This window comes from Carettochelys insculpta, chromosome 13 (genome assembly GCF_033958435.1).
Source record: "Carettochelys insculpta isolate YL-2023 chromosome 13, ASM3395843v1, whole genome shotgun sequence".
Taxonomy (NCBI): domain Eukaryota; kingdom Metazoa; phylum Chordata; order Testudines; family Carettochelyidae; genus Carettochelys; species Carettochelys insculpta.
The window spans coordinates 11,591,237-11,615,479 of record NC_134149.1 but is presented as its reverse complement, the minus strand read 5'-3'; the positions used below and the strand labels follow the sequence as shown (position 1 = coordinate 11,615,479).

At 42.6% G+C, this 24,243-nt stretch overlaps 1 long non-coding RNA gene across 1 annotated transcript; it reads right to left on the bottom strand.

Annotated features, from left to right (window-relative positions):
- Positions 1 to 3,212: 3,212 nt before the first annotated feature.
- Positions 3,213 to 18,698, bottom strand: LOC142020361 (uncharacterized). Its single transcript, XR_012647376.1, has 3 exons — positions 18,659 to 18,698; positions 17,557 to 17,701; positions 3,213 to 3,270 (listed from the first exon to the last, which is right to left on the bottom strand). It is a non-coding gene; the product is annotated as an uncharacterized LOC142020361 (long non-coding RNA).
- Between the last annotated feature and the right edge of the window lie 5,545 nt (positions 18,699 to 24,243).

Here is a 24,243-nt window from a genome sequence, read left to right as displayed (position 1 = left end):
GACGTAAGAACATCAAAATTGGCTACTTCGATGTGTATCATCTACACATCCTCCAGGGCTAATGCCATTGACGTTCAACGTCAAAGTAGCGATGGAGATTGTCGAAAGGAACCGCCCCAGAAGGAAATGCGGAGCATCCACACACACAAGTGCTCCCCGTCGAAATAAGGGGCCAGCAAAGCCCCAAGCTGCTCCCTTAAAGGGGCCCTCCCAGATATACTCGGCCTGCACAGCACGAGATCCACAGAGCTGACAACCGGTTGCAGACCCCTTGTACGCAGCATGGACCCCCAGCTGCAGCAGCAGCAACCAGAAGCCCTGGGCTAAGGGCTGCTGCATGCGGTGACCATAGAGCCGCACAGGGGCTGGACAGAGCATCTCTCAACCCCTCAGCTGATGGTCGCCATGGAGGACCCCACTATTTCGACGTAGCAGGATGCAGATCATCTACATACACCCTACTTCAATGTTGAACGAAGTAGGGCACTATTCCCATCTTCGGATAGGAATAGCAATTTCAACGTCTTGCCGCCTAACATCAATTTCAACATCGAAATAGCTCACGGCATGTGTAGATGCGAGGTGTACTATTTCGACGCTGTTCCAGCTACTTCGAAGTAGCCGGCTAGTGTAGATGCACCCTAACAGTTAAAGCAATGTAGACCTGACACTACCCGGAAAAAAAAAATCTAGTTCTCAAGGCTATTTTGCACCAGGTTGTCTTTTTTATTTTAGTCACTGTATCCTTACACTGTATGGCTACAGCTATACTGGTTCCCTAACGTGGTATAATTTACACAATTTGCATTGCACAAATGCGAACAGACACTGATTAATGATTTCACTTCCCCTTTAGAATTAGCAAGCTCATTTGCACTACAATTTCCAGAATGCTCCTGTATGTGATATAGCATAGTCCATCACATTACCTGAATCAGTTAATCAGTCTGACAGCACAGGGATACTAAATGGCATCTTTGTTGTGTCAGGATGATTGTGTATGCTTCTGAACAGGCTTATTATATAAATGCTGCTTCATCCCTTGGGTTGGTGAAATATCATGACCATATATTGAAAGATGACTTTCAAAAAAAAGCCCTCTATGGTTTTTGGATCTATGCTTTTTCCTTTAAAAATGTGATGTGCCTAGAAATATCAAGTGTACGACTGCCTACTTACTATGGACTATGAAACTGTATTCAGAGGACCATGGGAGTCTTTCCTCTCTCTCTAATAGGCTTCCAACCCAGGTGTACAGGGACATAGAATGTCAGTCTAGAGGTGGGAAAAGCACCCCAAAAGTTACTTGAGTAAAAATGCAGCTACTTTCACTTCTGTATACTCAAGTACCATTTAGATGTGATCTGTGTGTGTACTTTTGCTCAAGTAGTTTTCCAGAGCAACATTAGTAACTTGTACTTAAGTACACCCCCACATAGCAGCTGCACTTTTACTCAAAAAACTTTTTATGTACTTTTTCCACCTCAGTCCTATAAATCCTGCAACTCCTTTAGTTCAGTGCAAAGGACTTTTCATTGCTCTTAATGAAACTTACCTCCACCTATGGGTGATATTTAAGTTCACTGTGAGTGGGCTCCATTTTTAAATACTATGTAATAAACACATCAAGGATCTTGATACCTAGTCCTCTATATAATAGCTTAATTCATACTCATCACATAGATTTGTTTTCCTTGTTCTGCAAGACCCCCTGAGGTGAGGCAAAAATCAAATCAAATACCTTAAAATTATACAAATATGAGAAGCATGGGGAATAAGCAGCAAGAACTTGAAATGATACTAAATAAAGATAATTTGACAGAGTTGGCCTTACAGAGACAGATTATATGCATGACTAGAATATTGGTATAGAAGGGTACAGCTTGCTCAGGAAGGCAGGCCAGGAGAAGAAAGAAGGTTTTGCCTTATATGTTAAAAATGTATACACGTGAACTGAGATTGAGATGGACATAGGAGACAGATTTGCTGAGAATCTCTGGGCAAAAATAAAAAGGTTATAAACCACACGATGTCATGATAGGGATCTACCTCAGACCACCTAACCAAGCAAGATAGATGAGGCTTTACTGAACAATCAACAAAGTAACCCAGAGCATAGGACTTGGTGGTGATGGGGGACTTCAACTATCCAGACATATGTTTGAAAGGGCACAGATTATCCAATGAGTTCTTGGAACGTATTGAGACAATTTTTTTAAACCTCAGAATGTAGAGAAAGCTACTAGGGGGATGCTGTTCTGGATTAGATTTCAACAAATAGGGAGGAATTAGTTGAGAATACTTAAGTGGAAGGCAGCTTGGGTGAAAGTGATCATCAAATGATAGAGCTCAGGATTCTAAGAAATGGTCAGAAGGAAAAAACAGCAGAATGAAGACAATGGATTTCCAAGAAGGGAGGTGCTAGCAAATTCAGTGAGTTAGTAGGTAAGGTTCCACGGGAACCCAAGACTATGAGGAACAGCAGCTGAAGACAGTTGGCAGTTTTTCAAAGAAATATTTTTAAGGGTACAAGAGCAAACTCTTCCACTGGTTAAAAAGATAGGAAGTACAGCAAGAGACCAACCTGGCTTAACCAGGAGATCTTGAATGCCCTAAAAATCAAAAAGGAGTCCTACAAAAAGTAGAAACTAGGTCATATCACAAAGGGTGAATATAAACAAATAACACAAGCATGTAGGGGCAAAATTAGAAAGGTAAAGATGCAAAACAAGCTCAACCTAGCTAGAGGCATAAAGGGTAACAAGAAAACATTCTACAAATATACTGGAAGCAGGAGGAAGACAAAATAATATGGTAGGCCCATTATTCAATGAAGAGGGGAAAAAAAAACCAACAGAAAAATGTGGAAATGGAGGATGTGCTTAATGACTTCTTTGTTTTGGTTTTCATCAGGAAAGTTGGTGGTGATTGGATTCCTGGCACAGTGAATGCTGGAGAAAAGGAGGCAGGTTCAGAAGATAAAATAGGGAAAGAACACATTAAAAATTACTTAGAAAAGTTATATGTCTTCACATCACTAGGGCCTCATCAAATGCGTCCTAGAATACTCAGGGAGCTGATGGAGGAGATAGGTGAATCATTAGCTATCATCTTTGAAAAGTCATGGGAGACAGGAGAGATTCCAGAAGAGGACTGCCCATCTATAATAAGGGAAATAAGGACAACCCAAGAAACTACAAACCCATCAGCTTACCTTCTGTGCCAGGAAAGGTAATGGAGCAAATAATTAAGGAATCCATTTGAAAACATCTGGAAGATAAGGTGAAAAGTAGCAGTCAGCATAGATTTGTAAAGCACAAATAATTTCAAACCAACCCGACAGTTTTCTTTGGTAGGATAACAAACCTTGGAGATAAGGAGGAAATGGTAGATTTGTATACCCATGGACTTTAACAAAGCATTTGATACAGTCTTGCATGACCTTCTTATAATTAAGCTAGGGAAACACAACTTAGACGGGGCTTCTTTAACTCTGGTGTATAGCTAGTTGAATAACCATTCCCAGAGAGTGTTTATCAATGGTTTACAATTATACTGTAAGGGCATAACAAGAGGGGTTCCACCGGGCCCAATTTTGGGGACAGTTTTGTTCAATATCATCTTTATCAAATTATTTAGATAACGGCATAGAAAACACACATAGAAAGTTTGCAAATGATACCAAAGTGGGGGGAGGGGATTTGCAAGTGGTTTGGAGGACAGGATTAGAATTCAAAATGATCTGGACCAACTGGAGAAATGGTTGAGATAAACAGGATGAACTCCAACAAGGGCAAATACAAAGTACTCCACTTACGAATGAATGAACAATCTGTTTCAAATATATAAAATGGGAAGTGACTGTCCAGGAAAAAAAGAATACTGCAGAAAGGGATCTCAGGTTCCACAAGCTAAATGAGTCAACAGCGCAATGCTGTTGCAAAAAAACCAAAATATCCTTCTGGGATACATTAACAGGAATGTTGCAAGCAAGACACAAGTAGTAATTCTTCTGCTCTACTCTGCACTAAATTAGGCCTCAGCTGGAGAAGTGTGTCCAGTTCTAGAGGCCACATTTCAGGAAAGATGTGGAGAAACTGGAGAAGGTCCAGAGAAGAACAACAAAAATATTAAGTTCTAGAAAACAGGACCTTTGAAGGAAGAGTGAAAGAACTGGGTTTGCTTAGTCTAGAGAAGAAAAGAGTAAGAGAGGACATGATAACTTTCAAATACTAAAAGGCTGTTACAAGGAGAAGGGAGGTAAGTTATTCTCCTTAACCTCTGACAGAACACTTTCCACCATTAAACTCTGAAGAGCATTTGGCATTTTGTTCCATGACTGGTTTGTTCTGTATACAGAAACCTACATGCACTTTGTCTAGTGGTGCAGTGCCTTGATAGTTAACAGAATCCAGCTCCTTTTGTCACCACACACATGTATCTAGTACATTTGAAAGTTTAACCAGTAAATTTAAAAAACTGAGAGTTAATTCTGATTTTATACAGCAAATCCACAACAGAAATCCTTAACCAGCTCCTAAATCACTCAAAAGAACTCCAATTTTTTTTTTTAATTCATTGCCATTCGACCACCCTCCCTTACCCACTGCTGTTGAAGCCCCAACGTGGAGAAGGGCAGGCAGCACAGGGATGGACACAGGGGACTGGAGAAAATTCACTTTGTTTGGTAGAGTAGGATTTTTGTTTGTTTGTTTGTTTTTTAAACCGACAGTTAAACAAGGTGTAACTTAGTGCTATAAACACAGAAGCTCACTCAGGTTAAATGACTCTTGGATAAGGGCATTGTTCTCAGTGCCTGCTGGTGTGTCAGGATCTCTCTTTTCTGTAGGCGATCTAGCCAAGCAGTTCCACAAAGCACAACTTGTCACAAAGGCTCAGGGAAGTATTTAAGCATAGGCCTAACAACTGAAAAGTTAGATATGTGCTTAAGACCTTGGCAAATCACAGCCCAAATGCTTACTGACTAAAAGCGTGAAAAGTGCTGAGTGCTCTCAATTCCCATGGACTTCAGTGGGAGTTGACAGCTCTCAGACGTCCAGGCCTGAGCCCAGAGCTAGAGATTCCCAAAGTAATTCATGCCTGGAGTTTCTCTGGTCAGCTCAGGAGCTCCACATAGAGGGCTATAGCTATTTCTCCTAGGCACAACTTCAAGGACAGCCCTTGATCAATCGGTGTGCCAGATGGCTTTGGGTTTCCACTGGAGGATAATTCTAGCTTGCCAGCAGCACAGCACTATAAATGAAGGACTCTGGAACAGATCAGCTTTACTTTTGCAACAAAAATGCAAGTAGCACTCCGAAGAGTGTGCAGGATAGGTTTACCAGTGACACCAGATCCAAAGGACCTCCTCTGTCCCTTCTTTGTTCCTTTAAGCAGCAGCTTTTGCCATAAGAGATGCTGATTCCATTTCTAACTTGATGACAAGAGTACCAGACATAACAGGAGTTTGTTGCCAAACTGGTGAAAATGACTTACCAGCTTGTTTTCCTGCCATTTGATTATGTTTTTTGGAAGAGGAAGTCATTTTATTTAGAGCTGGATAAAAAGGAGAATAATGCAGCATGATGCAAAAAAAAAAAAGTAACATTCTGCAAAGTCAGGGGGAGGTAGGGGGCAGAAAGAATCCTATTCAACAAAGTAATGTCTAGGAGAGATCTGTTTACTTGGGTGGGTCCCCATGGCTTCTGATGGGTCTCCCTCGCAGCTCACCCTCTCCCCATACATCTTATCCTTCATAAGATTCATGATGCATTAATATGAATGGCACAATCCACGTGTGCTAGGTGTCTTCCAAATCCAGAGAGAAACCCAAGCCCTGCTCCAGGACTGCATATTCTAAAGAGACGACGACACAAAGGGTGGGAAGATGGTCCTCTGACTGACCTGACCCTTTATTTTTTCCTGTTGTGAAACAGATGCATTCAAGAAGTTTGGGGGTTTTCTTAAACATCTATTGACAATGAGTCCAATATCCAATGCTTACCTCAGCAGTTGCTCTAGATTTTGAAGGCATGAACTTCAGCTGCTTTCGCCTCTGGGGTCCTGGTTTAGCCCATTTCACAGAGAAAGAAGCTGCAAAGGGCTGGATTCAGAGATGATGACTAAAGTGGCACACATTGGAGCTCTTAGATTCCCTTTAACCTTTTCCATGCCCATTGGGAAGCTGCAATGTGATTGTGACACAAGTGCTGCAAAGAGACTGATCTTTATTCCCTGGCCTCACCCACATGCCATGGGCCAGGCTAATGAAGGGCTTAACACCCATCTGACGTCAGGGCTCACCATCCATCAGCTGCAAAGACTAATATTACTGAAAGACAAGGTAGGTGAGGACCTTTTACTGGACCAGCTTCTGTTGGTGTGAAAGACATGAGACAGATGTAACCCGAGAAAGGAAGATCAAGGAATATGGTGCACAAGTGGTGTTCTTGTCTATCCTCCCTGTGGAAGGAAGGGGTCCATGTAGGGATCGTTGAATCACAGAGGTAAATGCATGGTTGCATAGGCGGTGTAGCAGGGAAGGATTTGGTTTCTTTGACCATGGGATTCTGTTTCGTGAACAGGGATTGCTGGGAAGAGATGGGATCCACCTCAAAGAGAGGAAAGAGCATCTTTGTGGGCAGGCTTCCAAACCTAGGGAGGAGGGCTTTAAACTAGGTTTGTTGGGGGAAGGTGACATAAGCCCTGAGGTAAGTGGGGAAACAAGGAGGGAACAATCAAGTGGGTTTCTTGGGTGAAGAGAAGAAAGTGGGCCAATTGGCCCCTTCTCTAAAATGCTTGTACACTAATGCCAGAAGCCTGGGGAACAAACAGGAAGAATTAGAGGCCCTGGCACGGTCACACAAGTATGAGGTGGTTGGAATAATGGAGACTTGGTGGGACAAGTCACATAACTGGAGCACGGTCGTGGAAGGTTTTAAACTGTTTAGGAAGGACAGCCGGGAGAAAAGGAGGAGGAGGAGTTGCACTCTGTGTGAGGGAGCAGTATGATTGCTCAGAGCTCCAGTATGAGGAAGGAGAAAATCCAGTTGAGTGTCTTTGGGTTAAGCTTAGAGGCGGAAGTAACAGAGGTGATGTTGTAGTTGGTATCTGCTATAGACCACCAGATCAGGGAGATGAGACAGATGAGGCTAAAGTGAAGCTTCCAAATCACAGGCCCTGGTTCTCATGGGAGACTTTAATTAACCAGATATTCGTTGGGAGGCCAATACATCAGCACACAGACAATCCAGGAAGTTTTCGGAGAATGTTGGGGATAACTCCTTGGTACAAGTGCTGAAGAAACCAACAGGGGCCATGCACAACTTCACCTGCTGCTCACAAACAGGGAAGAACTAGTAGCAGAAATAGAAGTGGGAGGAAACCTGGGCTGCAGCGACCATGAGATAGTAGATTTCAGGATCCAGACAAAAGGAAGAAAGGTGAGCAGTAACATACAGACCCTTGATTTCAAGAGAGCAGACTTTGACTCCCTGAGAGAACAGATGACCAGGATCCCTTGGGAAATGAAGATGAAGGGGAAAAGAGTTGAAGAGAACTGGCAGTATTTTAAAAGAAGTCTTACTGAAGATACAGGAACAAACCATCCCGCTGCATAGTAAGAAAAGCAAACACGGTAGGCAACCAGCTTAGCTTAATGGGGAAATCCTTAGTCAGCTTAAACTGGAAAAGGATGTATACAAGAAATGGAAACGTGGACAGTTGACTAAGGAGGAGTATAAACATATGGCTGGAGAGTGCCAGTAAGTAATCAGGAAAGTGAAAGCACAATTGGAACTGCAACTGGAAAGGGATGTGAAGAGTAACAAGGGTTTCTACAGGCATGTGAACAATAAACGGATTATCAGAGAAGGTGTGGAGCTGTTACTGGATGAGGGAGGTAACCTAGTGACAGATGATGCAGGAAAAGTTGAAGCATTCAATGCTCTTCTGCCTCAGTCTTCATGAACAGTCAACTTCCCCATGATGGTCTTAGACAATGCAGTATGGGAAGGTGGAGGGAAGCCATCTGTGGGGAAGGAACAAGTTCTGAGCTATCTAGAAAAACTTGATCTGCACAAGTCCATGGGTCTGGATTTAATGCACCCAGGGTACTGAGGGAATTGGCAGAGGTCATTGCTGAACCTTTGGCCATTATCCTTGAAGACTCTTGGAGATCGGGGCACATACTGGATGACTGGAAGAAGGCAAACATAGTGCCCATCTTTAAAAAAGGAAAGAAGGACAATCCAGGGAACTATAGACCGGTCAGCCTTACCTCAATCCCTAGGAAAATAATGGAGGGAATCCTCAAGGAATGCATTTTGGATCACTTGGAAGAGGGGAAAATGATCAAAAGTAGCCAACATGGATTCACCAGGGGCAAGTCCTGCCTGACCAATCTGATTAGCCTCTACGACGACGTAACAAGCTCTGTGGACATGGGGAAGTCAGTGGATGTGATATACCTTGACTTCAACAAAGCTTTTGATATGGTCTCCCACAACATTCTTGTCCATAAGTTAAGGAAATATGGATTGGATCCCTTGGACTATAAGATGGATAGAAAGCTGGCTTGATGGTTGGGCCCAACGGGTAGTGGTCAATGGCTCAATATCTGGATGGTGGTCAGTTTCAAGCAGAGTGCTGTAATGCTCGGTTCTGGGGCCGGTGTTATTCAACATCTTTATTAATGACCTGGATGAGGGACTGGATTGCACCCTCAGCAAGTTTGCGGATGACACAAAACTAGGGGGGAGAGGTAGATACGTTGGAGGGTAGAGAGAGAATCCAGAGGGACCTGGATAAATAGGAAGAGTGAGCCAAAAGAAATCTGATGCAGCTCAACAAGGAGAAGTGTAGAGTCCTGCACCTGGGGCGGAAGAATCCAAAGCATTGTTACAGGCTGGGGACTGACTGGCTCAGCAGCAGTACAATGGAAAGGGACCTACGGGTTATGGTGGATGAAAGGCTGGATAGGAGTAAACAGTGTGCCCTTGTAGCCAAGAAGGCTACAGCATACTAGGGTGCATTAGGAGGAGCATTTCGAGCAGATCTAGAGAAGCAGTTATTCCCCTCTATTCGGCAGTGGTGAGGCCACATCTTGAATATTGTGTCTAGTTTTGGGCCCCCCAGTATAAAAAAGATGTGGATTTGCTGGAGCAGGTTCAGCGGAGGGCAACAAAAATGATTACGGGGCTGGAGCACAAGATCTATGAGGATAGGCTGAGGGATTTGGGCTTGTTTAGTTTACAGAAAAGACGACTTAGAGGTGATTTAATAGCAGCCTTCAACTTACTGAAGGGGAGCCCTAAAGAGGAGGGGGAGAAACTGTTCACAGTGGTATCAGATGGCAGCACAAGGAGTAATGGTCTGAAGTTGAAGAGGGAGAGGTGTACGTTAGGGTATTAGGAAAAACTACTTCACCAGGAGGGTGGTGAAGCATTGGAATGCGTTGCCTAGAGAGGTGGTGGAGTCTCCATCCCTTGAGGTTTAAGTCACGGCTGGACAAGGTCCTGGCTGGGATGACTTCGTGGGGTTGATCCTGCTAGAAGTAGGGGGCTGGACTAGATGACTTCCTGAGGCCCCTTCCAGCCCTGTGATTCTGTGTGATTCAGACAGGGCTACACTAACTTTGCATTATCATAACAGCACATAGGACAGTTAGTATAAGTTACACCTTCTGAAGTCAGGAGTGTCTACTGTAACCATTTTCAGTGACTGGTAGATTTCCTGAAGTAGACGACCGAGAATAATTATTGCTACATGCCTCTGACAAGATTCAGAGCTAGATTATATGATTAAAAGACTCATAAGTTCTGCCTCCATTTTTAATACAAAGCAACCATTCCAAACCTACAAGGCGATCTCTTGCTCGGAGAGATTAGTGGGAGACTACCTTCCTCTAGGAGTTGGATGCTTGCTTGTAATAAGTTGCTATACTTAGTACTACGTAATGAAGGGACATGGAAAGTAGTAGTGAATAGTAGAAGATAGCAGTGAATGGGACACAGCAGCAAGGAGAGTAAATGAAATGAACCCATCACACAGATTATTCCTAGCTGTAGGATTTTCAGAAACATCTAATTCCCATAAAAAGTCAATTGGAGTTGGCTACCTAAGTGCTTTTGAAAATCCAACCCATCATGTCTAAGTATTTGTATTCAGAACCTGAATATCCCAGCCTCACATGCCAGGAAAGGAAAAAGGAGAGGTGAGAAATATTGGATGTTTAACAAGGAGCCCAATCTATTTGTGTCTCCTACAAACCTCACCATTTCTTTATTTGACTCATCGCCTGCCTAAACCATCTCACAGCCTCTTTTGCACTTACCTGCTTTCTTGTCATTTCTTCCTTATTTAAATATTGCAAACTGTTCATGCTTTGTAGAAACACTATATTATGGAATGATTACTTTAATGCACAAGAGTTCTTGGATCCTCCCCAATTACATTTTCACCTACCCTGATAGTGGGCAGCGCTACGCTACACGGAACAGCAGTATCACCATCATGTATTCATGAGCCAATTATCAAGCATACTCAGTACCCTCCTGAATTCATCTGAAGGCCAGGTTTCAAAGCACCTCTGGAGGGGGCAGGGGGAAATCAGGCTGAGTAACAACCTAACATTCATTTCTAGGTCTGTCTCAGTAGTAGAACATCTTTATTCCCAGGCTTTTGTCTATAGGAATAGTTTTGCTAATAGCTGCACAATGAACATTTTGTAATTCTAAGGTTCATCATTGTATTTTATGTTAATACTGTACTGTATCAGAAGAAATATGCATGTGATTAATATCTTAAACCAATGGCCGTATTCTTCCTGTAAGATCTAGCTAGAAAGAATCTCATTAAAGAAATAGTTGCTATTATCATCCTACTGGGAAGGTTGTTTTTTGTGAAGTTATATTGAGAGGATTTTTATTCAGCAACTTGATACTCTGAAAAGAGCCCCAAAACATGCACGTGCATGCAAGCATGCGCGCACAATTTATAAAACAGATTTGAATGGAAATATGGTGGATAGCAGATACTCTTGTTTTTCCTACTTCTTTCTCTGGGACATAACTTGTCAATTAAGTCTTTTGCTCCTGCGTATCTTACAGTGTTGCTGTTAATCGCTGAGATTTCTTTTTTTTTTAAACTAAGCCAATACATACACTGTGTGTTTTGGCTGTAGTAAAATCAGCTATGCTTTTTTTGGAAACCCAAACACAAATACTTGTCATAAATTTCTTATTCTGGAGATGACTAATCCCAACTCTTTAGCAGCGAATTAATCACTTGTGCAGGAGTACAAAACATAGGATGTATGATATTTTATCTTCACTATTCTCAGTCAAACAAACAGAGTCTGAATAATTTTCTCCTCTTTCCTGCATTTGTTTCTTGACATGCTTTACAAATACAAGCTCCAAGTGTGAGAAAAGATCAAAGCTTAAGGCCTGATCAGGCATAGAGCTCTGTGTCGCCAGACTCCTGGGCCTGCCTTGAGCTCCTATGAATTCAGTCTCCATCAGCTCATCTCTGAAATCAGAGACTTCATGAAGGTGCAGGAGCTCCAAGAAGCATCAGGGCCCAGTTTTTAAAAGGGAGTTCATTGCTTGTAAATGGCATCACATGGACAGCCCTGGAGGTGGAAGGCCACCTTACCCACCAGCCAGCCATAGCATGGGAACAAGCATACTCAACTCTTGACCAACAGGGATCACCTCTAGGGACAAAGGAGAATTCCATTCTCATTTTCAATTGATCCATGATTTCCCTCATAATGCCTCCACAAGAGGTGCCTCTTAGTGCTAATGTTGAGGTGGGATGGTTGGCAAGATTTACCTCTGCCCTCTAGAGCAGGGCCCAAGAGACTTACTCTGCTTAAGGTATTGAAGAGTTATATGACAAGAACTTTCAGTCGTGACCCTGTTGGGCTTGATTTGACATTGTAGGCACCTGAAATTTGAGACCCTAAATTAGTGGACAATTTTGACATCCATTCCTCATGTATATAAAAGGGGAATATAATAACCTCTCAATTCATGATGATGATGATCACAAACTGGTTAGTACGATCATCTTCCATAGGGGTTGGGGATCCCCCGGAGGCTGCTAAGACCTATCCTTGAACCACAAGTTCTACTACAGTGAGAACAGATGTTTCCATGGCAGAAGGCTGTTGACCATGACTGGAAGTCAGTCTCTTTCTCCTTTGCCTCTTGTCCTCAGTTTGTCATCAGGCAAGCTCAAAATACAAGGGACCATCCTGTTAACACTTCTCTCCATTTTGAGCAATTCTGGGCGAGCGTCTCTAAAGTGTCAATGTCCATACTGTACTTCCTTAAATTATCCTTCAGAAAGTCTTTATGAATGCTTCTGTTGTCCTGTATTATGGCATCCTTCTTTCAGTGGAGACAACAGGATCTATCTGGGGAGGCGCTGAGCTGGCACCTGGACAATGTGACTAGTCCAGGAGATTGCTGATGGATGACCATTGCCTCAATACTGGTGGTCTTTGCATTTTCCAGAGTGCTAATGTTGGTGCATCCGTCTTCTCATTTTATCTTCAAGATCTTGGAGGAAGCAATGTTGATGCCTCTCAAGGACTTTCCAGTGATGCCTGTGGGTTGTTCACATTTCAGATCCATACAATAATAGAACAACAGCTTTATAAACAAGAAGTCTGGCGTCTGTTCAAACGTTATGATCTTCAAAACCCTGTGCCATAAACAAGCAAAAGCTACATTGGCACAGCTCAGATGGTGTTGGATTTCTACATCAATATCTGCCTTGGACAAGAGATGACTTTCAAGGTAGAGGAAATGACTGACATTCTCGAGTACTTCTCCAACGACTTTAATAGATACAGCATTTGGATGGAGCACTCTGGTCTTCTTGATGTTGAATGCCAGACTAAGTCATGGGTAAGCATCAGCAAACATGTTCAGAGTAGTTTGAAGATCTTTGGTAGAGTGTCTCATTTCATAGGGGGTTGTGAAAATAAATCAACTAATAGTTGTCAAGTACTCCAATATCACAGTGATAAGCACCACAAAAAGCCCATGAGGAAATTACAGTAACCTCTTATTTAACCAGTATTGGACTAACCAGCACATTCAAATAACTGTCATGACTCACAACTGGGCAGATCTGGTCAGAGGACACCGGACAAGAGTGCAGAGAAGTGGTGTCAGGGCCAGGGTTTGCACAGAGTGTGAGAGCAAGGTGTGCCCTCTCGGTGCCGCCCTGAGCTCCTCCAGGCTCTCTGAGGGCAGCCGGCTGGAGAAGCAGTGCAGAGCTGGTGTTTGCACACAGAGAGGGAGAGCAAGTCCTCGTCCCTGGGGGGTGGGGTGGGGCAGCACTCAGTGCTGTCTGAGTGCAGCCAGCAGGATCCTCTGCTCTCCCACCCAGTGTGAGTACTCAGTTATCCAGAATATTTGATTATCCAGCAACCTCCCAGCCCCGTGGATGCAGGATATCAAAGAGTTTACTGTGAGTAACTCTGTTTGGAACAGGGTTTAGACAGTGTGCAGTAAATAAAACCTACAGCCACATAGGAAACAAAGAACATTTGAAAAAAATGGAGTAATTGTGCATTCTGTGCACTGAACGAGGCAGGGATCCTGTGGGATTATTTGACCACATAGTTCAAGATTTTATCATCATGCATATGTACGAAACAGGATGATTAAAGTTGTGCAGGTGACATGAATTCTGGCGTAGCCCAACTTCTGCGTACTTGACTGTGCAATATTAACATTCTCTCAGTGTAGCTTATGCACAATTTTATTTAGAATGGTAATAAAGGAAAAAATAGAATTACCTACAATATGTACGAGTACACCATCATATTGCCAGAGAAAACAGCTTGGAACAAACTCTAGTGATAAAAGAGATGACAATTTCTTAAACTCATATTGACGCCAATGAGATTCAGTGACAAAAAACTCACTCTGCACATCTTAGGAATGGTTTTAGTAAATTCTGACTGGTCTAAAAGGACACAGCAACTGAAACATTTAAAGAAATCTTCCTCTTCTGTGAACATCCCTGTAAGAATGGCATACAAAACAAGTGAGCACTCCCATTAATGGAAGCCTTATGTTCTAAAAGGAGAAAACATTTTCCTTACAAGTCCAATTCAACTGTATAAAATCTATCCCATGCTGTATGAGTTTAAATCTTGCAAACAAACACTTGCTACTGGGTACAGAGCTGGCTTCTCTAGGTGAACTATTCACTGTGCACACTGCACTTGGTAGGAGGGAGTTTGTAGGAACAAGGCCCATGCCTTCACGAGCCTTTTTAAGAAGGCAAAAGCAGTTTACATGTATAAATACTTGATGCACAATAGCGTCATCTTACAGACGCTGCATACTGATCAACAACAGCACAGAATTCTGGCCTGAAGTAGCATAAGAGAAATCTAGGTCTATGGACCTCTACTGTGCCTCAGTGCACTGAGGACCTGATCCTCTTCCACTGCCTTGTGTGGCTAAGGATCAAGCTGCCTGACCCTAAACAGTCATATAGCCTACCAGGTAGAGTGCAAGATCAAATCTATGACCTTCCTTCATCTAAGCTGCACTTGGACTTCCACAATGGAAAAGATGAGTTCCCGGCAATCTTTTTTTCAGCAAATAAAAGGCATACCACATGGGGCTTTCTTCCCAGCATGTCCTGAACTGTGCAAAGCAGGTTGACACACGTACCTACCACAAGGCTACCATTCTGATAGCAAGTCACTGCTCTCTCTCTCTCTCTCTCTCTCTCTCTCTCTCAACCCTTCATCTGTAAAACTCAGGATGATTGTACTTACACTTGGCAAAGAGGTTTGAGACCTATGGATGAAAAGAACTAAGTACTATTCCTATTCTGCAAAGAAACCCTCTGGGTTCAACTCTGGAAGACAAGGGAAAAGTCAGTCTAGTCCAGCTGGAATAAAAGTCCTAAGCTATGAAACTGAATTTACTCTATAGAGCTATGAGGGGAGTTTCTCTCTATGGAAAAAAATTCCTATAGAATTGAATAGAAAATGCTAAAATTTTCTAATTTTTATGAACAAGCCACATTTTTATACTGAATTATCATGGAATTCTATAGGATGGTTCAAAGAACCTGCACAGAGAAAGCATTTATATGGCAATTCATGGACCTGATTCTCCAGTGGTCCATATGTTTGATACAATATAAGGTTGTTTTTTTTTAAAAAAAACAAAACAAAAAACCCAGCAGTTAAAAGCAGTACTGTTTCCACTGAATTCCACCTACTGTCATATTTCTGTCCATTTTTGTTGTTTTATAGTCATTTTCCATTTGCTAAGATGTTTTATTCTCACAAGCAGGCCCACCCAAACAGCAGAAGAAACAGAGAGAAAGCTGTGCTAGTCTATATATTATCAAAACAAAAAAGCAGTCCAGGAGCATTTTAACGACTAACAGAATAATTTATTAGGTGATGAGCTTTCATGGGCCAGACCCACTTCTTCAGATCAGCAGAAGAAACAGATTAACTGCAAAGACAGTGGCTCAGACACAGTGCTATCAAATGCATGAAGTAAATAAATTGGAGACAAACTTTCCCCCACACTTGATCTTACAGTTATAACCACCTTAGGTGTTCCTTGTAACAACAACAGGTAATAAAACAAGCTGATAGAGGTGTGACTGTGTGTTAATGTAGATGTTTGACACTCTGAAATCTTTGCTCTTTTTCCAGGAAAAATCCATCAACGTAAATGGGAGTTCTGTCTAGGTAGGGACTTCAGTACAGGTTGAACCTCTCTAACCCAGAACTCTCCCAGCCAGCAAACTCCCTAATCCGGCATGATTTTAGTTAGCCAGACGACCATGTATCATGGGTGTAGTCAAGTTTCCTGTGGCCTCAAAGTTCATTTACAACCATCCGACCTGGTTCTCAGTTTTCTGTTCTGTTATTGAGCTAAAAATTTACCCCTAAATATCTTGTAAGAGACCAGTAAGCAGTGGAAGTGCTGGTAAGTTGGTAAAAAATATTGACCTCCCAAGATCTGGCAAATTCTCTCCTCCAGCACTGGTCAGGTCCTGAGGGCGTCAGACAAGAGACGGTCAACATGTAGGAACAGCAATCTAGTTAGACTGTAGTGTCTTTAGGGAAGGGACTGTCTCTTACTATGTAGTGTTCAGTAAGTAGAACATAAGAATGATCACATTGGGTCAAACCAAAGGTAGATCTATTCCAGTATACTGTCTTCCAATGGAGGCCACATCCAGGTACCCCAGAGGGATGAAGAGAACAGGTAATCAAAGCAATCCTTCTCCTGTCATTCATTTCCAGCCTTTGACAAACAGAAGCTAAGGACACCATTCCTACCTATCCTGGCTAGGTCCATCAATGGCTATTAATCTCCACAAATTTGTCTCGCACTTTCTTGAACCCTGTTAAACTCCTGGTCCTCACAACACCCTCTGGCAAGGAGTTCCAAAGGCCTACGATATGATGTGGGAAGAAAAACCTCCTTTTCTTAGTTCTAAACCTGCTGCCCATTTTGTGACCCCTTAGTTCTTAAGTTACAGGAACAAATAAATAACTTTTCTTTAATCACTTTTTCCACACTCGTCATGATTTTACATACATCTATCATATCACTCCCCGACTTAGTCTCCTTTATTTCTATGCTGAAAAGTCCCAGTTTTTTAAATCTTTCTTCATATGACACTCATTGCAAACCTGTAACAGACTTTGTTGCCCTTTTCTGAACCTTTTCCTGTGCCAATATATCCTTTTTTAGATGAGGCAACCACAGTTGTATGGATGGCATAGTGAGGCTCTGGCTTTATTTGGGGCCTGCTGATGCAAGCATCATAATAAAGTGGATGTCAAGTTTCTGTAATACCAAACAGGTATCTATGTATCCCCCCCACACACACACCAGGTTAGATATTATGCTTATTTTAGTCTCACTGTTTCTACAAAATTAGTACACTGCAGCCAAATTATGGGGTTCTAGGATGTGTCCTAGGTTTTATGCTTATTGGTTTCATATTGGTATATATTATTCAAGTGTAGACCAGGATTGTATATAACTTGGTTTTTTAAATTTCATTTCCACTGAATTGGATTTAGATTACAACACAGACTAAAATAAAGTGATATCATTGCAACAATGCAGTAGCTAAAAATAAAGTTGGTTAAGTAAAAATTGAATAAGTAAAACTAAATTACTTGAGGCACACATTAAGATACAACACAATTGTGTCAAGTCTCTATTTATTACACTGAGTATTTTTAAACCCCCACAAATCTCTGGCATTGCTGAATTATTCCTCAAGCTCAACAGTTCCAGCCTACAGTTCAACCCATGGGAACAACTGGATTTTTACCATGTTGGGTAACGGTTATTTTGAACCCTGAAATATCTATTGGTATTGTTACACCATCCCACCAGTAGGGGTCAGATTATATACTACACATTTCATGGCAATAGCCAGAACAATAGAACAAACAGGACCTTAGCTAATGGACTTAATGCTTAATAAATGAAGCCCTTTAGTAACATTTAAGTTTCTAAATTAAATTCATACCTATTCCGTTAAATATTCGCAAATAGGCTGGTCCAATCATTGGGGATACAGTTTAGGGAAAAACTGAACTGGCCCAGATGAGCTTGTCCATCTCTAGTCTTTATTGCTTCTTTTTTACCTCTTCTTTTGCCATCATGGACCTGTCCTACAAAATTTAATATAAAAAACTATCACTTTTCTATTGGTAATTTGAACCACTCTTTAAAATGTAATATCCTATGAAATTCTGCATTTGGGATGTTCAAAACTTTAAGGAAAAATCTCCTACTTAACTATGCAGGGTTCTTTTAGGGTTCTATTAGTTTCAGTTCTACCTATTACATATTACAGGTCTTCAACTTAAAGACTGGTTGAGTAATACACTGAAAAATTAGTTATGAAAATTCAGAAAAGATTCAATTGTGAAATACAGAACACATTACCTAGAAGCCAACAAAATTTCCTAGAGCTGTATTTAGCTCAAATTGTGGTTTTTGTAGTTTTGCCCTCAAAAGCTCCCAAGAGCCACTTACAATTTAGCTGCTTTAGAGCACGGATTCAAGAGCCAAAAAATTCAATTCAGCTCTGTTCTCCTGGGCTCAGAATCCAGGTTTTGGCAACAGCATCTCCATCCCTGATTAGTGTAGCATGTGAATCCTTTGCAAATCCTTGCCAGTGTTCCCTCTGACATTTACAGTGCCTCATCTAAATACGTTCAACAAGAATATTAACATGAGCATGGGATAAGTTCAAATCAAATATCAACAGCCCTTCAAGGAAAAACACATATGCTGATGGCTTGGTACTGCCCATTCTGCACTCTGATTTATACATGTGCCAGGTCTGGATAAAGATGTTAGGGGCTAAGATTGTGTGATAGTCCTGTATGAAATCTCAGAGCAAGAGCCAAGATTTTGTTGAAGTCAAGTTTGGAGGGATTTTTGTTTTAAATAGCTAATGCCTCCATTAGTAACTCTGTCTCCTCTAATTCCCAGCCAACCAAAAACCACAACAGGCCTTGTTTAAATATAGTTATGTGTAGGTAAATCTATTAACTACAGACAGGTTCCTTTTCTGCACTTCATTGAATCACTGAATTTCACCATACATTTGTAGCACTTACAGATGTTGAGAGTCTCTGGAGCAGGCTGAGTGGGAGAAGGAATAGCAACCTTATCAAGAGATTTTCCTGGCTTTTTAGAAGCATTTTCTTTGGGCTCAGGCCTCACATTCTCAGCCAGCTATTTTCCACTCTACTGAAAAACATAAGAAGAAAACACCAGATTTTCCGCTTTTCAGGAATCCACAGAGAAATACAAGTTCCCACTGTATTTGCAAACAGCGCAGGTCCTCCCACGCAGCTCAATTGCCTTTGCTTGTTCCCACTGGAAATCACAGTTATTCCGAGACTAAAGGATCCTGGCTACCCCAGAGGATACCTTCTCTGCCCTCACGTTCTGTCATGAGAGCAGCAGTCAGGTGATGTGCACAAAATGAACATGCCTCTCTCCCCAAATTTAAACATTCAGAGGCTGGGGGGTGGGCAAGGAAGAAATGACTCCATTATCACTTCCCACATGGATCTACAGAATTGGAGCTCACTGATGTTCAGGGCGTATACTCCCTGGCCTGTCTAGGGTCTTACAAAGTTTATGTTTTAGGGGAAGGTGGAGGGCTGTTTTAGGAAGAGATTGGCCAATATCCTAGTGGACATTAAGGCTTGTCTACGCTGGATTATAGGCGCTAGTCCATGCCTCTTGCTAACGCAGTTTATCTTGGTTTCACCCAGGTGCACATTTTGTCTGTGCTAGAGGTCTGAAGAGCCACAGTACAAAGAGACCAGAGTCAGTTTGCTCTATTTTGATCGCGTGCAAGTGCCTAGTGATGGATGAATACATTTTAAAAGACACAATCAAACATTGTCTGCTTTTTTCATTCCTGTAGTCTTCCGCATGTTAAGCACACTGCTCTCCTTTCATGCCCAGTTATATGCAGACAACAACCCAAGCACTCACCTGAATCCAGACTCAAATCTTCACTGGACTTACCCAGGAAGAATTCAGCTGGGAAGTAATGTTTGGTAGGTGCAAGCAGGATATTGACCAAAATAAATAACTATTCCCCTTCAGTTAATTTTCATCATGTTTTTGCTGACATTTCTCCTTTGCAACACCAGCTGAATCATCCGAATAATTCATTCTCTCACCCCAACAGAATTTGGTCCAATAAAACTATTATCACACACAGCTTGTCTCTAATGCACAGCGTCAGTTCAGAAATTGGATACATTGGTGGCAGCTGGGAGATCTCCAAGGAATACTTAGATACTACAGGAGGCAGTACTGGTGATTCAGCATGTAGAACTCTTCCCTCTGAGTCACTGCAAAACCAATGCTGCAGCGTAGTGCTGAGGACCATCATGGTGCTGGAGAGCCCATCATTTAGATGCAACACAACAAGGAAGTCCTTACTACCCCCAGCCTTTACAGAGCGCATGCAGAGAGAAAGGGAAAAGGATTAAGTGCGACATCCTAGCCTAACTCCAGATGGATTAATCTAATGTAGAACTTCATATTGCTATGTTCCTTCCACCTGGATAGCTGAGACTGCTTTACAAACATTAGGTCTCATGCCCTGACCTAGGGGTGAAAGTAATTTAATTTTTATAGCTATTTCCCTATCATAACCTACTTCCCCTTGGGGTGATTGGTGATGCAACAGTACCATTAAGAAATTAAGTGTGGGGTGGAGTGCAGGCAATTCAGGGTAGAGGGCTGGGGGGGGGGCAGTCCCAGGCGGCACCCCCCCAACCAGTCCCTTTAACCTGCTTAGCTGCTTGCTACTGAGTGGGGCAGTCTGGAAGCACCCTGCCCCTTCCCCTGCAGCCAAATGTCCCAACCAATTGGCTTTTTGCCAGAGTGCTGCACTGGGGCATGCCAGCTTTCACCTCTGCTCCACCCTGAGGTCACTGTTCATGCTAATGTTTTCCATCCATGTGCAGAATGAATTTTGTTATGTGCACCCAGTCAAATGCAGATGTGTACCACCAACAGAAACATATGCTGCTGGCTGTGAGCATCCTTGGGCACTCTGCTAAGTCAGTTGGACACCACCCAAATCTCATTTGGGTGGCCACCCAGGAGCTCAGCTTACAGAACACATTGCTTGAGGTAGTGAAATATTACCACCCCCATTTTGCAGACAGAGAAACTGAGGAACAGAGATGAACTGATCTGTCAAAGGTGCATCAGTAAGCTACTGACAGAACCAGCAGTTTAAACCAGAGTTCCCAGGCTGGGTCTATAGTATAGACACGTGTCTAGATATTTACATCACTCAGGGGTGTGTAGTTCCCTCAGAGTGTTGAAAATTCACACCCCTCAATGTCACAGTTACGCCAGCTAAACCCCCTGAGGAAGACAACACTGTCAACAGGTGGAGGGAGAAGCTCCCCCATCAGCATAGGTAGCATCTTTGCCGAGAGCTACAGCAGAATCAATACAACTGTGCCACTGCAGTGCTGCATGTCTGGACAAGCCCCAAAGTCTCCTTCCTTAGCCTGAGCCATCGAATGCGCAAAAGAAAAAGATTAATATGAGATCTTTGCAATCTGAGCTCTGCTTTAGCAATGATTCACTGCACAGCAGGCTGCACAATTGCATCCTGCCAGCTGGATGCTGCTGCCAGGCCATGGCTGCCAGACGACTCAGGAATGTTTACTACTTTCTTTACCATTGTCCCATGACTACAGGAGGGGGAGGCAAGATCTGAGCCATGTGACTCCAATGCAGGCCTTGGATATCGCACAGCCTGATGGTTACCCATAATGCTGCCACTGCTCACAATTTTAAACACAAGTCTAATACCAGAGGATGTTTTCTCCACTTCCACCACCACTCTCCCCTCCCAATCAACTGTTGTGGTAATAACCCAAGAATCTCTTTTTTCTGAGAGGATCATCAGTAATTTCCTAGTCCTTGCAGCTGTAGAGAAACACCTTGAAAATGTGACATGCCTCTTGGGGTTCCAACATCAGAAGGGGAAATTTTGAGACAGAACCATCTCTCCTCCCTTCCCCCAAAACTAGTCACGTCTAAATACCATGAATCAGGCTTCAAAAATCATGAAATCTAGTACTTGAGGATACCATGACTAGGGCACGAAAGATCTCCTGGGGATGAGAAAAGGATCCAGTAATCAGAGGCTGTATGTGATCCTCTCCTACCCCATCTACTAAAAAAAAGCACAGCATTTTCTACAGTTATACTTACCTTTCCATTCTAAGCAACTGCTTAGTGATGCTGCGCACTATCACACAGCAGCCTGTTCTCCTGAAGTATCCAGGAACTAAAGTATTAATCTTTAATTAAAGACTCATGTGATGAAACCTCCAGGAACATGTCCAACTGAAACTGGCACCCCCACTTCATATATCCATTACTTAACAGGCCCTGGAATTCAGGGATGAAAGATTCTAAAAGTGCAACTGCTTTTATTATTGCTGTTACAGAAATGAGCCCAGGGAGAAAATGGAAATAACCTGCTTGGTCTAATAAAGAGGCCAAACAGATCCTCAGAGACCAACATTTTCCTGATTATGTTTTCAAGCATCCAAAAATTTGCTAGGCTCCAAGGTGGGGGGAGATTCTCCAGGCACAAAGGGCACTTGGACTCTTAAATCCTGTTGAAAGTCAAATCTTTGCCTTTGAGAATTTCCCCCTTGTTGCGGCTCAGCTCACTACACTATTTAAAAATTCTACTTTTAATGTCTTCCCAAAGAAAAATAGGAAGTGATATACAGCATTCAACTACTGGTCTGTACTTGCTGCAAAATTGTAAACAACAACAAAATTCACAAAAGAGAAAAACTGAATGAGCCCATCCTGAAACAGCTGCAGCCCAGAGTCACTGAAAATATATAGGTCTCAGCTTGCGTGTCACATTCACATGCCCTGGCAAATTATCCAGTTCTCCTCCTAAACAAGCCCTATTACTGCTCTACTCTTCATGTCACAGAGGGCCTGATCCAAAGCTCACAGAAGGCTCCAATTGACTCTGATGGGTTTTGGAGCAGGCATTTATATTCTGTCTTCAGGATTTAGACCTGTGTTCATTAGAACACAGTACAAGGATAGAATAGTCCACTGTTACAGTCTGCTACTTTTAGTTTCCAGTAATGACACTTCCCAGCAAAGAAGTTTCTCTGATCCACAGACCACCATCTGTGGTTCTGTACTGAACTGGTTATTCATGCAACGCACCGTCTGATTTCACAGCCTTTTTTGGCTTGCTCAGTAGACCTGACACACAGTCTCAGGTGATTGCACAGCTTTGTTTCACTCTGGCCCCACAATGCATCATCGCATTGTTTCTGTGTTCCCCATCAATTAAACTGCTAAATGTGTGTGTTTTGTCATAATTATGAATTAAGTCACAAACAATGGTTGCAAACCCCAGACTCACACAGAACTGCAAACAATATGTTGTCGCTACTCTGGTCAGCTGCTGTCAACGTTACTGTTATCATCTCACACTTGCAAAAACCGATGTAACTTTAATATAATAGCCTTTTTATCCACAACAATTACGGGAAGCTTGGAGGTCTATTGAAATGCAAATAGTATATGGAGAGGTTATTGGGGAACCAGACTGTGGCAATACAAACGTTGCTCTGTTAGTTTCAGTTAGCGTGGGATTGTCGTACGAAGTGAGATTGTTGTCTTGGGAATTTCTCCTCCCCCCCACCCCGAGAGGGATGAAAGAAAACAAGGCAGAGACTGAGAGCATAAGCAGCTGTGTGCAGCAGCTGAACTGGATCTTCTTTATTTTGGCTACTCTGTATTCTGCAGATCCCTCTCTGCTTCCTTCTTGCTTCACGTTAGCCTCACTGTGATTCTTTCCACCTCTGCAACACCAGCAGCAGAAGAGCCCGCAACTGTAACAGATGGAATGCATTCACTGCATCCCATTTACTGAATGAAACATACGCTTGGGTACCTAGGCAGCATTTTTTTATACGTGTTTTTCCCCCATGAGTTTAGTGCTCTTAAAAAAGTGCGGCTTCAACAGCCACAGCACTCACAATTCTCTCTTTATTCAGATATTAAGGACCGTGATAGCATGGGGAAAACTTGTTCTGCCCCAGCAACCCCTCAATCCTGATTTGGAGACCACTTTTACATGGGAGTGAAAAGTGCCCTTTCAGTGGCTTATTTCATGATCCCTAGTGTTTCTACTAATGCTGCTCATGAAGGTGGTAGTGTTTGTAATGAGAACACAAAGCAGTGGGAATGTTACTAAGATCACCAACCTGATGCATCCCAGTCTTCTTCTTGGCGGTCACTCAACAATGAGTAGGACGTCTTCATATGGCCCTATCTGTGAGTTCCTTGACAGCTGATCAGCCCAATTCTGGAGCCGCAGATCTTATCACAGAAGAGGCAGGTGTTAGTAGCTGTTGGAGGGGCATGGGGAAGTTTTTGACAATCCTTTCTTCTTCTCCACCTCTCCTCATCTGCACTGGGGAGGAACCTCTCAAATTGTGCCATCCCCTCACGGATTACCATTCTCCAATGGGGACAGTCTTGGGCAAGGTTCTCCCAAGTGTGGACACTGATGCTACACTTTCATGTGTGCCTTCAGCATGTCCTTATATCACTTCCACTGGCCCCCAATGATCCTTTGTCCTTTCTCCAATTCAGAAAACAG